At 48.4% G+C, this 15,533-nt stretch overlaps 2 protein-coding genes and 1 long non-coding RNA gene across 6 annotated transcripts in view; 1 reads left to right on the forward strand and 2 right to left on the reverse strand.

Annotated features, from left to right (window-relative positions):
• Tpst1 (tyrosylprotein sulfotransferase 1) overlaps positions 1-2,883 on the reverse strand; it is a 56,305-nt gene extending 53,422 nt beyond the window's left edge. Inside the window, exon 1 of one of the 3 annotated variants that reach the window (XM_087903591.1) lies at positions 2,711-2,883. The gene's annotated coding sequence lies outside the window, so the exon portion shown is untranslated. The remainder of the gene's footprint in view (positions 1-2,710) is intronic. The other 2 variants (XM_087903590.1, XM_087903589.1) reach the window with 2 other exon arrangements.
• Positions 2,884-6,581: 3,698 nt separating this feature from the next.
• Crcp (CGRP receptor component) overlaps positions 6,582-15,533 on the reverse strand; it is a 50,777-nt gene continuing 41,825 nt past the window's right edge. The window contains exons 7-9 of the transcript XR_014999087.2: positions 9,575-11,130; positions 8,858-8,929; positions 6,582-7,627 (exon numbers count right to left, since the gene is read on the reverse strand). The gene's annotated coding sequence lies outside the window, so the exon portion shown is untranslated. The remainder of the gene's footprint in view (positions 7,628-8,857; positions 8,930-9,574; positions 11,131-15,533) is intronic.
• LOC125400063 (uncharacterized) lies at positions 10,301-14,339 on the forward strand. 2 transcript variants are annotated; one of them, XR_007231871.3, is made up of 3 exons: positions 10,301-10,350; positions 11,267-12,014; positions 14,039-14,339. It is a non-coding gene; the product is annotated as an uncharacterized LOC125400063 (long non-coding RNA). The 2 variants fall into 2 exon arrangements; XR_015737288.1 differs by lacking the exon at positions 10,301-10,350 and having other exon boundaries at positions 11,128-12,014.

The raw sequence follows: 15,533 nt of genomic DNA on the forward strand, positions 1-15,533 counted from the left end.
ACAAGGTAGAAGATGAGGACCGAACACGTGTGCATCTCCACTCACACAAATATTCAAAAAGGAAGGCAAATTGAAAGGTTTTCTATAAGCAGGGGTGGTGGTGGCACACACTTTCAATCTCTGCACTTCGGAGGTAGAGGCAAGAGGATCTCTGAGTTTGGGACCAGCCTGGTCTAAAGAGCGAGTTCCAGGGCAGCCACGGCTACACAGAGAAACCCTGTCTCAAAAAACCCAAAAAAGGGGGGGAGGAGAGCTTTTCTATAAACTAGATACACATGAGGTATGACCCAGCCCCTTTCTTTTCCCTTTATTACACTTGGATCCCCCAACCCATCCCGCTGCCTCCCATATCAGTCTTCAGGTAAAGGGTCAAAGAATCCTTTTGGAGGCTGAAGAAACGGTTCCACTGTTTACAGTGCTTGCTGGGGGCTGGAGAGATGGCTTAGAGGTTAAGAGCACTGACTGTTCTTCCAGAAGACCTGGGTTCAATTCCCAGCAACCACATGGCAGCTCACAACTGTCTGTAACTCCATTCTAGGGGATCTGACCCCCTTGAATAGACATACCTGCAGACAAAACAGCAATGCACACAAAACAATAATAAATTATAAAAATATTTTTTAAAGGGTGCTTGCTGTACAGTCCTAAGGACCGGAGATGCCCTCTTCTGGCCTCTGTGTATATACTGGCACAAGCAACCCCAACACATACATATATGCAAACACTCATACACACTGTGTATATATAAACATATTTAAAGATTTGTTTTTAATTTTGTGCATGTATGTGTACATGCATGTGGGTACTTGCATGTGAGTGCAGATGCCCCAGAATCCAGGAGAGGGCACCATATCCTGTGAGCCATTGTGAACTGCCCAATATGGGTCCTGGGAACTGAACTTAGGTCCATTTCAAGACTAATACAAACTCTTCACTCCCAAGCCATCACTAGCTACGACTCCCTGGTTCTAAGGAGAAATGTGTGTGTGTGTGTGTGTGTGTGTGTGTGTGTGTGTGTATGCTTAGAGACCACAGGTAGAAAGAAGAGGGAGAGAGGAAAGATGAAAACTGAGACCTGATGTTCACCAGAAATGGAGACTGAATAAACATCTGTGAAAACCACAAATAGTCGGGCAGTGGTGGTGCACGCCTTTAATCCCAGCACTCAGAAGGCAGAGACAGGTTGATTCTCTTTAGGGATGAGGACCCCCTTCCTGAGATAAAAGGATAGATCAGAATCAATTAAGTACAAACAACAGGCAAAACTGACAAGCCCTTAAGAGTTCTACTACCCTCCCATTTCTTCTACTCTCTGGGGGGGGGGGGGTGTCAAAAGATCTCCAAGTACTCTAAGCAAAGCAGGGCCTACCTTCCATGTGCTAGGCCTACCGTGTGAGTCACCATGAGTACTTTACACATACTGGGTACAACTTACCTAAGGACAAATTATGATACTTATTTTTAGATACATTTTACATCGTTTATTTATTAGGGTATGAGAGGCTGTTGTGGAGGTCAGAAGACAACTTGCAGAAGCCAGGTCTTTCCTGCCACGTTTTAGGCTCTGAGGATCTTGGGTGGTCAGGTTTGGCGGCAAGAGCCTTTACCCGCTGAGCCATCTGCTTGCCCCCAGGAGTGTTTAAGCATAGATCTCAGTTGCCCACTATGGTTCACACCTGTCATCCCAACAAGTGGGAGGCGGAAGCAGGATTGTTTGGAGTTCAAGGCTACACAGTCTGTTCTGGGCAACCGAGAACCAGTTTGAGGTCCTAACTCAAGCGGGGAGTGGGCTAACTAGAGCCATTGCTCAGGGGGTTCAAGCACTTGTTGCTCTTGAAGAGGATGATGGTTCAGTTTCCAGTACCCACATGGTGCCTCGCAAGCATCCATAACTCCAACTCCCAGGCACTCAACGCTCTCTTCTGGCCTCTTGAGGCACCAGGCACACAAGCAGTGCACATACATACATGCAGACAAAACATGCATACATCTTAAATCAAAAGAGAAAGGGGGGAAAGGAACTGGCGTTAGAATCATGGGAAGTGCCTGAAGGGTCGGTCGAGCATTGAGCGGAAGAAAAGGCAAGATCTGGAGGTTGACTAAAGTCAGAAGACTTGAGCAGAGGAGAGAAATGAAGGGTCTCCAGGTATGATTCCCCATGAAGTGGAACCAGCAACTGACTCACGGTGGCTCGTGCTTGCCATCCCAGGACTTAGAAGATGGAGGCACGAAGACGGCCATCAGCCTGATCTACATGATGAGCCGGGGGCCAACCTGGGCTAAACGATGATTCCGAGGTCAGCCTGAGCTACAAAGTAAAGTCTGAAGCCAACCTAGGCTACACGCAATGAGGTCGAAGACAACGTGGGCTGCACCATGAATTGAGTTCGAAGTCATCAAGGGGTAATGACTGAGTTCAACGCCAGCCTGGGCTACAAAGTGAGATGTCTCATAAAAGGGGGGGGGGGTTGTCTCAAAAAACCGGGATGACGATCTCCATCAGGCTAGGGATGCCGAGGGAGTGTACGCAGGTGAGGCGTCGGGACGCCTGCCGGGAGAATGCGGCGGCGGCTGCAGCAACGCCTGGGATTGCTGGGCAGAGGCAGCGGGACGCGACGGGCGGCCGGCCGGGGCGATGGGGGAAGGGGCAGGCGGGATGAAGGATGGAAGCGTCCGGGGCTCGGCGCCCGCTGCGCGGCGCCGCGCTTACCTACAATAGCGGAGGCGCAGCCGTGCCGCCACTCCGGCATCTTGGGCTCCGGCCGTTTCTCCCGCCGCCCTAGCTGGTGGCCATGGCGCCCTCCCCGGGAGCGCTTCTTCACCGCCAGGCGACGGCCCTGCCCGGCCCCGCCGAGGAGCGCACCCGCAGCCGCCTTAGCAGCGACTGGCCGCTGTTGCCTCCTCTAGCACCCGCCGCCCACCGCCGCGTGGACGCAGATCTCACGCCCGCCTCCATTGGCTACCCCGACTCCGGCCGCGCGATGTGTCTGCAGCTCTGATTAGTCGGTTCCGCGGGGAGGCGGGGTTTGGGAGAGAGCCGGTGGGGCCGGCACTGAGGGGTGGGGTCTGACATCCGGGCCCAGCGTTGGGCGAGCTAGGCGGAGGGGGCTCCCCCGCCGCTACCTGCAGGGGTCGTGCGTTGCTACAGCAACGGAGCCTGTGGCCTAACTGAAGGGGAGCCAGGCCAGGGCCAGGAGTCTTCACTGGATGTCCAAGAAGGCCAACATCCCTGAAACCCAGGCAATGACACACAAAAGAGCGTTCCTAGGAAGGCTCCCTCCCTGCCTGGCCATCGCTTGACACAGCACAGCAGTTAGCACACAAATCAGTTTGCACAATATTCCATACCACAGAAAAGTATAAATGAGGGCTGAGGATGGAGCTCACTGGGTAGAGTGCTTGTCTAGAGTGAAGCCCTGGGTTCCATCCCCAGTACTGCATAACCTGGAAACGGTGGTGCATGCCTCTAATCCCAATACTGAGGTGGTGGAGGCAAGAGGATCCTCTGCTGCACAGGGAGTCTGAGGTCATCCTGGACTTCATGAGATCCAAAGCGTATAAATGAAAGGAGCTCTGGTGACCCGTGTCTGTAATATCTCAGAAGGCTGAGGCAGGATTGCCAGGAGTTTGAAACCAGTCTGGGATACAAAGCGATTTCCAGCCCAAAAGCGTATATTACAAAACGAGATCTTATCCCAGCCTCCCTTTGCTCCCTGCCCAGAAGTCACGCAAAGTGGTGCACACCTATTACCCCCAAGACTTGAGAGGCCAAGGCAGGGTGTTATTCAAGGCCAGCGGGGGCTGCATAGCAAGATCTGTCTCAGAGTTAAATTTTTTTCAAACAGGAAGGCTGGAGATGGAGCTCAGACGCTCGAATGCTTGCCCTGTATGCAGAAAGCCCTGAGCTGCCTCTCAAGCACCATATAAGCGAGAAATGGTGATGCACGCCTGTCACCACAGCACTAGGGAGGCAGAGACAGGAAGGTAGGGAGTTCAGGCTCAGCCTTGCCCACATACTGTGTCCGAGGCCAGTCTGAGCTATAAATAAATACGTAAATAAATAAAAGGTGATAAGCAAATCGTTACACGAAAGAAGGACGCTGTGGACAGGAAAGAGAAATGAGAAGGAGAGAAGGCTGGATTTCAGAACAGAAAACCCCAGCCATTCCTGCTTACAACCCCCATGCACACCGAGGCCAGGTTTTACCAAAGCCGCAATTTCAACTCTACTGATGTGGACGGGAGATAGCATGGGCTCAAGGGCCGAGATGCTAAATCCAAAATTCCTGTCATCACCCTCGAGCAAATGTCACTTAGAGAATGATGTCCAATCTTAGAAATTTACTGAGAAGACTGAAAGAGGGAACCGCGTGGTGGTGGCGCACGCCTTTAATCCCAGCACTCGGGAGGCAGAGGCAGGTGGATCTCTGTGAGTTCGAGGCCAACCTGGTCTACAATTCCAGGACAGGCTCCAAAGCTAGAGAAACCCTGTCTCGAAAAACCAAAAAAAAAAAAAAAAAAAAAAAAAAGGTGGGGGGGAGCCATGAATGTTCATGGGAACATCAGTTATACTCCTCCCCCGCCCAGCATACAAAAGAGTAAAATCCAAGATGGACGTGGCACTTGCCTGAAATCTGGTAACTAGGAGGCTAGAGTGGAAGAATCAGGAGTTCAGGACTATATAGAGTTCCAAGCTACACAGAGAGACCCTGCTTCAAAAATAGAAAAAGAAAAGAAAAGGGGGGTCTACAATGTGGGTCTCTGTGGCTCATGGCTGTACTCATATACTCCCTACACTTGGGTGGTAGAGAAAGGAGAGTAAATATTTAAGGCTAGCCTTAGCTACATAAGCCAGTTTGAGGCACCCTAAGGCCACCTGAGACCTTGACTCAGAAACAAGCTGGGTCGCTGATACAGATTGCTATGCTCTTGCTAAGGATCAGCGTTTGGTTCCCAGCACCCATGTCAAATGGCTCACGACCACCTGTAACTCCAGCTCCAGAGGATCCGACACTCTCTCTGGCCTCCATAGGCACCCGCATGTGTGTTCACATACACAGAGAGGAACATATGTATACACACAGATAAATCATATAAATGTATTAAAAAGCTAAAACCAATCACGATGCTCATTAACTGATTCATAGCAATCAAAACATGAACAAGATAATGGCCAATCATTAAAAAAAAAAAAGAGTTAAGATTGATACACTGGGTCAGCAAGATGGCGCAGTGGGCAAAAGTGTCCCAAAACCCCGCGGGGAAGGAGAAGGAACCAGCTTTCACGAGTTGTCCTCGACCTACACAGACACACAATGCCACAAGCGTGCCTACACACATACACAAATAATAACAACAACAGTAACAATAATAATTGAAATTTTTAAAATAACTAAATGACTCAGTGAGTAAAAGTGCTTGCTGTATAAGCCTGGCAATCTTAGTTTGACCCCCAGAACCCTGGTGGAAGCAGAGGACCAACTTCACAAAGTAGTCCTCTGACTTCTAAAGGAGTGTGTGCGCACACACACACACGCGCGCACACACACACACACACACACACACACACACACTACTTATGCCCCATACACAATAATAAATAAAATTTAAATTTATCTATTGAGAGGTCTGTGCAGGTGTGTGTGTGAGCACATGCATGCCCCAGTGAACGTGTGGAGCTCCTGGGAACCTCCTTTCACCACGTGGACCCTAGGGATAGGACACTGGTCACTGAGCCATCTTGCCCACCCAACACTGACATCGTCTTCTTCCTGCTCCCGAGCTGAGTCTTTCTCTACAGGCAGCCCTGAGGAGGTCGAGTCAAAACCGTAGGGATTTTGGACAATCTTGGCTATTCAGCAAGTTTGAAGTCAGCCTACTTCTGCCTCCTGAGTGCTGGGATTAAAGACATTTGCCACCATATCTGGCTTTTTTAAAGATAACAAGCCTTACCTAGAAAACTCACTGTTAAAGCATGTAGAAGCATCTAGCCCTATGACACACTTCTCTTTGAACCTGGCATCCCTGCTTCCTGGGTAGGTGTTCTACACTGAGGTATAGTTCCAGGACCCCTCATCCCTCCTTGTAAAATTTGAGATAAGTATCATTAATTTGCCTAAGATGGCCTTTAAATTTGTTAAAATTTTACATTTTACTTTGTGTGTATGTGTGTGTGCAAGCGAGCTTGTGTGTGCATGTGGTGTGTGTGTGTGTGTGTGTGTGTGTGTGTATGTGTGTGTATACACAGGTGCTATGCCATACTTATGGGGCCAGATGACAATTTGTGGAAGCTTGTTCTCTCTTCTTCCACCCTGTGGTTCCCAGGGAATGAACTCATATTGTCCAGCCTGGCAGTCAGCATCTTTTGTTGTCGCAGGGCTGGAGAGATGCCTCAGTGATTAAGAGCACACACTGCTCTTGCAGAAGACGCCAAGTTCAATTCCCAGCATCCACATCAGGCAGCTCACAATTACCTGAAATGCCAGACCTAAAGAATCCGATGCCTCTGGCTTCTGTGGGCAGTACATTTACACATACATACATGCCTTCATACACAAGACATACACACATACAATTAAAAATTTTAAAATAATCTTAGAGGATTTTTATTGCATTTATTAATGTGGAAAAGGGATACACACATACCATGGCTCACACACAAAGGTCAGAAGACAACTTTCAAAAGTTGATTCTCTCCTTCTATCTATCATGTGGGTCCCAGGGATCGAACTCAGGAAGCCAAACTTGGCAACAAACACCCTCACCTACTGAGCAATCTCAGCATCCTGCAAGCTAGCCATTTTGGTTGTTTGATTTCTGTTTTGAGACAGGGTCTCAGACTAGGGATATAGCTCATGGTAAAGAACTTGCCTAGTGTGTACAAGGCCCTGGGTTCCATCCCCAGTACAAAGACAAAACACAAAATACAAAATAAGCAACAACAAACCAGACAGGGTCCCATGTAGCCCAGGCTGGCCAGGAACTTGATTTATGACCACAGATGCCACAACGCTTACATCATCCTCCTTAGTTCTGGGTTTAAGTGTGTACCACTCTGCGTGGCTAGCCAAGTTTGGCCTTGAATTTGTGATCCTTCTACCTCAGCTTCCTAAGTAGCTGAATCAACCAAGACTCATCCTGACTATAAATATTCTTAGGCTGGAGAACTGGCTCAGTGGTCAAGAGTGTATACTACACTAAATTAAAGAATAATAATTAAAAAAAAAAAAGCTAACACCCTGAATATGTTTGTCATTCTGCCTGTGCATCTATTTCCCTGCTCCAGCCTTATCTCTTCCAGGGGACCAGAGCAGACTCCTAAACTCTCCCCGGAGACCACAAACTACAGGTGCCCCTGAACAACAAGGAGCTCAGAAGGCCTCGTTCCTGTCTGTTTCAGGGAATAGCCCCAGCAGTACCTAGAGTCTCAGAAGTGAGAAGAGGTACTTGCTGGTACCCGAGCAAGGAGCCAGAAGCCTGTCCCATTCAGGCAAGTAGCTGTGCACCGTCTTCGTCGGAGAGAAGGTCTAGCTGAGGTTAAGGACATCACATCTTGATACGGCAATGTTTGAGGATGGATGAAAAGGCACCGTAGATCTCAACATTCATGGCTTGGTTGACGGCATTGCTTTTGAAAGAGACAGAAATGCCGAAGCCTGGTGATACGGTTCTGTAATCCCAGCTACTCCAGAGGCTAAGGCGTGAGGAGTGAAGATTCAAGGCCAGCCTGGGGTTCTAATGTGAGTTCAAAGCTAGCTTGGGTAACTTGATGAACTCTTGCCTCAAAAATAAAAGCCACAGAGTTTTACTTGCACTCCAAAAGGGGCTGGGGACACCGCTCAGCGGGAGAGCTCTTCCTCACTGTGAATCCCCAGTGAGGGGATAGGGTGTGGCTCAGTGGTAGAGCCCCTGCCTAGAATCCCCCAGTGAGGGGCTGGGGTGTGGCTCAGTGGTAGAGCCCCTGCCTAGAATCCCCCAGTGAGGGGCTGGGGTGTGGCTCAGTGGTAGAGGTCCTGCCTAGAATCCCCCAGTGAGGGGCTGGGGTGTGGCTCAGTGGTAGAGGTCCTGCCTAGAATCCCCCAGTGAGGGACTGGGGTGTGACTCAGTGGTAGAGCCTCTGCCTAGAATCCCCCAGTGAGGGACTGGGGTGTGGCTCAGTGGTAGAGGTCCTGCCTAGAATCCCCCAGTGAGGGGCTGGGGTGTGGCTCAGTGGTAGAGCCCCTGCCTAGAATCTTCAATGAGGAACTTCAGCAGTACAGGTCTTGTCTAGCTCACTCAATGCCTGGGTCCATCCCTAGTCCTGAAAACAAAACAAACCTAAAAACTGACAGGGCTCCTGCTATATCATTGTTCCAGGATCTGGGCTGGCAAAGGGATGTATAGTGGGGCAGGGGGGAAGGTGTGGAGCTCAGAAGTGAAAAACTGAGCCCCTGAGAACCTAGGAACAAGAAGGCTGCAGCAAAGGGCTTACACGTGGAACTGGTCCTCGGGGGAGGGAAGGTACCTCAGAGGTGCACACAGACATGGCCATGAGGGGGACTGTGGCCACAAAGAGGGCTGAGAAGGGCAGAGAAATGATGTGGCAAAGATGGTTGTCTGTCCAACCTTCCACTCCGACCTGCCACTGCTTGGATGGGGGTGGGTGGATGCATGGGTGAGCAAGGAATGAATGAATGACAGCTCTGTAGCACGGGGAAGAAACGGGAGAGCGGTGGGGTCCTGACAGGGAAACGAAGGGAGACTCTAGGTGAGGGCATCAGAACCGAGAGCTGTGATGTACGAACTGAGGGGTAAACTTGCACCCCATAAAGGGATCCGAGAGCCTTGGCTAATTTGGGACAAGAAAGCGCTTGCTTACCTGCAGATAGCATCAAAAAGGCAGACGGCAGCAGGAGACCCCTCACCATCCATTGAAAGCTTGTGGCATAGGCTGAGTGGAGGCAAAAAGAAAACGGGTAATACAATTCCAAGGAAAAAGAGAAAAATGAGCATGCCTCCTCGCTTTTTCCCACTTCTAAATCCCAAGCCCTGGCCAGGTCAGGCCCTTCGGCCACATCAGCATCTTAAGAGCCAGCCCAACCTATGAGCAGGCATTTTCCAAACGGCTGCAGGATGCTGCACCTTCCAAAAATACCACTTCGAGTAACTCATGCCAGGGAACGAGGGCCACATGCCCAGGCTAGAACCAGCCAATGGGATGTCCTACGCCCCAGGAGACGCCATCACATGCTCTGCAGACCCCACAGACAGGAAATGCTTACTGCCTGGACGGGAAGGCAGACCAGGATGAGCCTAGGACAGAGCCTCAGGCTGAAAAGTTCAAGCATCCTCTAGATTTACTTGGAGTTTTTTGTTTGGTTGTTTGATTGTTTGGTTGGTTGGTTGGTTTTGTTTCGTTTTCACTATATAGCCCTGTAACTTGTGGCAAACCTCCTGTCTCAGCTTCCTGATTGCTGGGATTATAGGGATGAGCTAAGACACCTGGCTTTGCTCATTTTAGTTTTGCTTTTGTTTAATTTGTTTTCTTTTGTTTTGAGACAGAGTTTCATGTGTCCCGGGATGGCCTCCAACTTACTTTATTACCAAAGATACTTTTGAGCTCTTGATTCTCCTGCATTAGCCTTCAGAGATGGAGACAACAGTTCAGCACTGTGAGACGGAGACACAGGTCAGCGCTGTGACTGCAGTGAGACGGGACACAGGTCAGCACTGTGAGACGGGGACACAGGTCAGCACTGTGAGACGGGGACACGGGTCAGCACTGTGAGACGGGACACGGGTCAGCACTGTGACTGCAGTGAGATTGTCCCTCGACTAGGGTGCAGTTACTCGGTTCACGCGCTTCATGAAAGTTCAAAATTTTATACACATTTACACATCCTTAAAAAAATAAAGACTGGGTGCCATGGGCTTACATTCACAGTGAGAGGCAGGCGGATCAGGAGTGTAAGGCTAGCCTGGGCTACATGGTGTGCCCTTGCTTCAGAAAAACAAAAATGAAAAAGAAGAGTCAAAATCTTTATTTAGAAAACATAGTAAGCAATAAAATAAATGGTGAGCAGTAACCAATGTGAAATTAACTCCACAGCGCTTGCTCTTTTGTGGGAAACAAGCTGTTGGAGCAGTAGGGGTTAACAATTATCATATTTGCTAAATATAGAAGAGAGATGGCTGACAGGCAGATAGGCAATGAATGATAGATGTGGTGTGGGAGGTCCTTCTGTCTATGTGTTGATTTTATTGGTTAATGAATAAAGAAAACTGGATTGGCCTACAGCATGGGAGGAGGAAGGCAGAGTTAGGAGAAGCCATGCAGCCACTGCCTGTGACAGATGCTGAGAACTCTAGCTGGTAAGCCATAGCCACGTGGTGATATACAGAAAAATAGAGATGGGTTAGGTTAAGATGTGAGCTTAGCCAGAAATACACTTAAGCTATTGGTCAAACAGTATTGCAAATAATATGGTTTTCTGAGTGGTTATTTCATGGCTGGGTGTCCAGGATGAACAAGCGACCCTTCCCCCAACATAGATGGATGACTGATGATAGATGGATAGATACATTGATGGCAGCCTCCAGATGACAGATAAATGGATAGGTGATAGATGGATGGCTAGAGAGACAGATGACAGGTAGATGACTGACAGATGACAGATGGACAGACGGACCTCATTATCATTACCACTACTGATCCATTTAAGGGTAAACTTCAGACAGTCTTATGTTCTTTTCCCCCAGAGACATTATCAGTGTCACCTAGCAATAAGAGCACTCTTTTAAAAACATTTTAATCTATATGTTTATTTTTTTAATTTTCAAGTGTGTGTCTGTATGCCATGCCAGTGTAGTGCTCACAGAGGCCATAAAACATAGTTGAATCTATGGAGCTGGAGTCATAAATGGTTGTAGCTGCCCATTGTGGGTGCTGGGAACTGAACTTGCGTCCTCTGGAGAAGCAGTATTTGCTCTTAACAGCCGAGCCATCTCTCCAGCCACAGTGCATTCTCATATATAATGACAAAATGAACGAAATTTAAAATGGGCATGTTGGTGCATGCTTGCAAACCCAGCAGGAAAGAGGCTGAAGCTGAAGGGTCTTGGACTAGCCTGGGCTACATAGTAAAACCACATCTGAAAAAAAAAGATAAGAAATCTAGCATGAATTTGATTCTATTATCTAACAAACAACATTGTCACATAATATATCTCCTGAATCATTATCTTGTCTCTCTTACTCTGGACCATTTCCTCTCTCTCCGGTGAGAAGGCATCCTCGGCGAAGGCAGAATCTGCTGAGTGTCTCCAGTATCATGTCACCAGGGGCCTTTGTGACAAACAAGTTAAGAGCTACTTTGAGTCCACGGAAATATTCTAGTCCGACTGCTGTGGATTCCCTGCCCGGCCCTACTATGCTCGCTGGCCATTCAAGGAAAGCAGAGCTGGTCAGTGTTCAGGATGTGAGGTGACCAAGATCCGGTGCCAGGTTGGAGAGGGAAGGGAGAGTAACTAGAGCAGAAATCTATGCCTAGAACCACGGATAGACTGCAGCTGTGCAGTGTCTCACTGGAGCAGGCGTCTGTGAGGCTTGCCTTTCTACGCTGCATCATGGCTACGACGGGGGCCAGTTTGTAGGAAAGGAAGGGGCCGGAGACCAACATGTCCCTCTTCACCCTCTACTGCTCCCTGATGGTCCCCCGGGGTAAATACTCCAGAGACAGAAGCGCGGCATCATTTCCCGACCCCTTGGAGGGTGGCAGGCTTCTGGGTCTGGTGTGGCCTCCTCCGCGGCAACTCCACATGCCCCTGCCAGTTCGCTCAGCTCCTGCAAATATTTGCTGTGCTCTTGCTCCAGGCCTTGGGTTGATGGTCAGTGTGGAATGGGGGAGGGAAGTGGGCGTGAAGCTCACAGGACATAAACACAAACCTGGACGAGTTGGCCATGAGTCAAGTCACTGGAGGCTTGACAGAAGGGCTATTCATTTCCTAGGGCGCCATCTGACAAGTGCAACCTAAAGGTAACATTTCTTCTCTTTCTCTCTTTCCTTCCTTTTCTTTTCTTTTTCTTTTTGAAAGAGAGAGAGAGAGAGATAAGATCTCACTCTGTAGCCCTGCTTGACCCGGAACTCATGTTGATCTTCCTGCCTCAGCCTCCCAAATGCTGGCACTAAAGGTATATGCACTACATCCAGCTAAAGATTTATTTGTGTGTGTGTGTGTGTGTGTGTGTGTGTGTGTGTGCGCGCGCGCGCGCGCGCGCGCGCGTGCGCGAGCGTGCATGCAGGCTACCCTCAGGTCAGAGGTGTCAGATCACCATGAAGTTAAATACACAGGCTGTGGGCCACCTAACATGGGTGCTAGAAACCAAACTGTCAGGTCCTCTGGAATAGCAGCAGGTACTCTGAACTATCTCTTTAGCGGATGCATGGCTTTTTTTTTTAATGCATGGCTTTTTAACACAGGGGTTCTGGGGATCAAATTCAGGTCCCTCTTGGCTACACTACTCTCCAGTCCCTTAGAGGTATGCCTCTGAAGACAGGACTCAGTTTTGGCTCCTGCCCTTCTCTCTTTCTCTCTCTCTCTCTCTCTCTCTCTCTCTCTCTCTCTCTCTCTCTCTCTCTCTCTGCTTCCTGGTGCTGTGGGACAATAGTTTTACCCTGTAAAGATTTGTTTATACTTTAATAAAATGCTACTTGTTTAATAAAATGCTAATTGGCCAGTAGTCAGGCAGGAAGTATAGACAAGAATTATGGGCTAATGTAAGTCATAAGAGTTAATCAGAAGCCTGAGCTAATAGGCCAACCAATTTATGATTAATGTAGACCTCTGTGTGTTTTGTTGGGACTGAATAGCTGTGGAACCGAGCATGACAGAAACCTCTGCCAACATCCTGGTCTGCTGGAATGTGAACAGTTCCTTCACATGCCTCCACTACCATGACATCTTCCTCAAACACATGAAGACAGATAGATATGGAATGACGCACCCTAGAATTGCAAGCCCCAAATTTGCACTTTCCTCCAATACATGATTTCTTTTAGGTACTGTGGTCTATGAGACACAGTCTACAGTCATCCAATAGGAGAGCCTCAATTGAGAAACTAGCTAAGTCAGATTAGCCCATGGCTATGTCGCTGGGGGACTGTCTGTTACCTGATGCAAGAGGGTCAAGCCCACTGTGGGCAGCACAGGAACCCGGAGGCAGGGACCATGGAGATAGTGATGCCCGCAGCGCTGCCATATAAAATAATATATTCATAAACCATTGGGAATGTGTGTGTGTGTGTGTGTGTGTGTGAGAGAGAGAGAGAGAGAGAGAGAGAGAGAGAGAGAGAGGTGTCTCATACGGCCTATAGTGGAGGTGGGCCTGGAATTCACACTATAGCCTGGGCTGGCCTTAGACACTTGACAGTCCGGCTTCACCTTTCCAAGTGCTGGGCTACAAGCCTGCCCCACCACACCTGACAGCCATTTTGTGTGCTTATCATGTCTTCAATGTGTCAGACACAGATCACCTCACAGACTAGTGCTTCCAGAAAGATCAGGGTTTTTGACTATTTGAATTCAATTTTGATGGTTTTTTATTCTTTTGTTTTTCTTGCATGTGTCTGATGTGCATGTGTGTATGCATGCTTTTGCATGTGTGAGGTGAGGGAGCACGCGTGTAGGTGTGTGTGCATCTGTGCATATGGAGGCCCAAGGCAATGTTAGGCATGAGCCTGGATTATTCTATCACATTATTCACTGAAGAAAGGTCTCTAGATCAAGCCCAGAGCTCGCCAATAGAGTACGTCTTGCTAACCAGCATGCTCTGGGGATCTGCTGTCTTTGCCTTTGGGGGCCAGAGTTACAGGTAAGCCACCACATCCACTCAGAATTCATGTGGATTCTGAGGAGAGAACTAAGAGGCTTGTACTTGTAGACCAAGCGCTGTAACCACTGAGCCATTTCCCCAGGTTCCTGCAGTGCATTTTCATATAAACCTAAAATCCACTGACTGAACTCTATTAGGAAAAACGCCGAGTCATGTGATTCTCTCCAGTTCCAGCTCCGGGGCTAGAAGGAAGAATGCCGCAATGAGTTCACACACACAGTGAGTTCCAGGGCTATTCTCAGCTACTGAATGCAACCCTGTCTCAAAACCTCAAAAGGAACCTTTGATTCGAGCACTCAGGAGGGAAGCAGATACAGCTGGATCTCTGTGAGTTCGAGGCTGTCTGGTCTACAAGAGCTAGTTCCAGGACAGACTTCAAACTACAGTGAAACCCTGTCTCAGAAGAAAAAAGAACCCAAAAGAAAGAATATATTGACTTTTTTTTATAAAAATTATGCATAATATACAAGCTGATTTGCTTCTTCTTTAAAAGATTTATGTATGTCTGATACATTAAAAATGGAAAGGTGATATATGATAGATAATAGAGTTGATAAATAATATAGATGACAGATTTGATAAACAGCATAGATGAAAGATAGAGATAGATAAATAGATAGATAGATAGATAGATAGATAGATAGATAGATAGATAGATAGATAGAGACAGAGAGAGAGAGAGAGAGAGAGAGAGAGAGAGATGGACAGATGGATAGCTCTTGAGCAGGTTGTCCATTCCTATAATTCCCAGCACTCAGGAGGCTGAAGCAGGAAAATCCTGAGAGATCTTCACAGAGAGATCCTGTCTCAAAAACAACAATTTAAACAAAAAAGAAAGAAAGAAAGCTAGATGTGATGGCGCCAACCTATAATCTCATCACTTGGGAAGGAAACAAGAAAAGAGATTAGAGATGGTACATAGGTAGACAGACAGACAGACAGACAGATAATTTCAGGGAGCCTATAGAGTGTTCCGGGCAACTGTATCTAGGTTACATTCCCTGGAGTGAAAAGGATCCAGATTTCAGGAACTGGAACAGGAAAGCTGGAACTCTAAGTTCTGAATGGACGATGACACATTTTACTCATTAACGCTGATGCGGGCCAGATTGCTTTCCAAGAAACCCTGCCCTCTCGCTTTTTCCAGCCCTGCTTGATGGAGGACACGGAAGAACTAGGCCAGCCTGGAGGGAGCGCTGGGCCCTTGCACAGTGGCCAGCTCTGGGGGGGGGGGGGGGAGAGAGGGCATATGCAAGCAAGGTGTGAGGAATAAGAAGAGACTCCAGCAGCCAGCCCCTTCCAGAGAGACCACATTTCTCTGGGTCTGAAGGCCACAGAGGAGGCCCGCCTCCACAGTCCAGCTACGACCCTATTTCCCCTGTGCTTCTGAAATCCAACCAGAGCTCATTTCTCATCCAGAACTGCCTTACAGAACGTGGCAGCTGTAAAAAGTGATCTCATATGTCACACAGAGCTGTAAATACACCCTTCAGTAGGGCTCGTTGCTCGTTTGTTTGGTTGGTTGGTTTGAGGTGGAGACTCTCTGAGTAGCTCAGGTTGCCCCAGAACTCATTTTGTAGTCCAGGCTGGCCTCCAACTCACGATTTCCTCGCCTGAGCCTTTTATGTGCTGGCCTGACAAGTGTGTGCCACCAAAACTGCTT

This window comes from Myodes glareolus, chromosome 2 (assembly GCF_982192425.1).
Source record: "Myodes glareolus chromosome 2, mMyoGla1.1, whole genome shotgun sequence".
Classification (NCBI taxonomy): Eukaryota; Metazoa; Chordata; class Mammalia; order Rodentia; family Cricetidae; genus Myodes; species Myodes glareolus.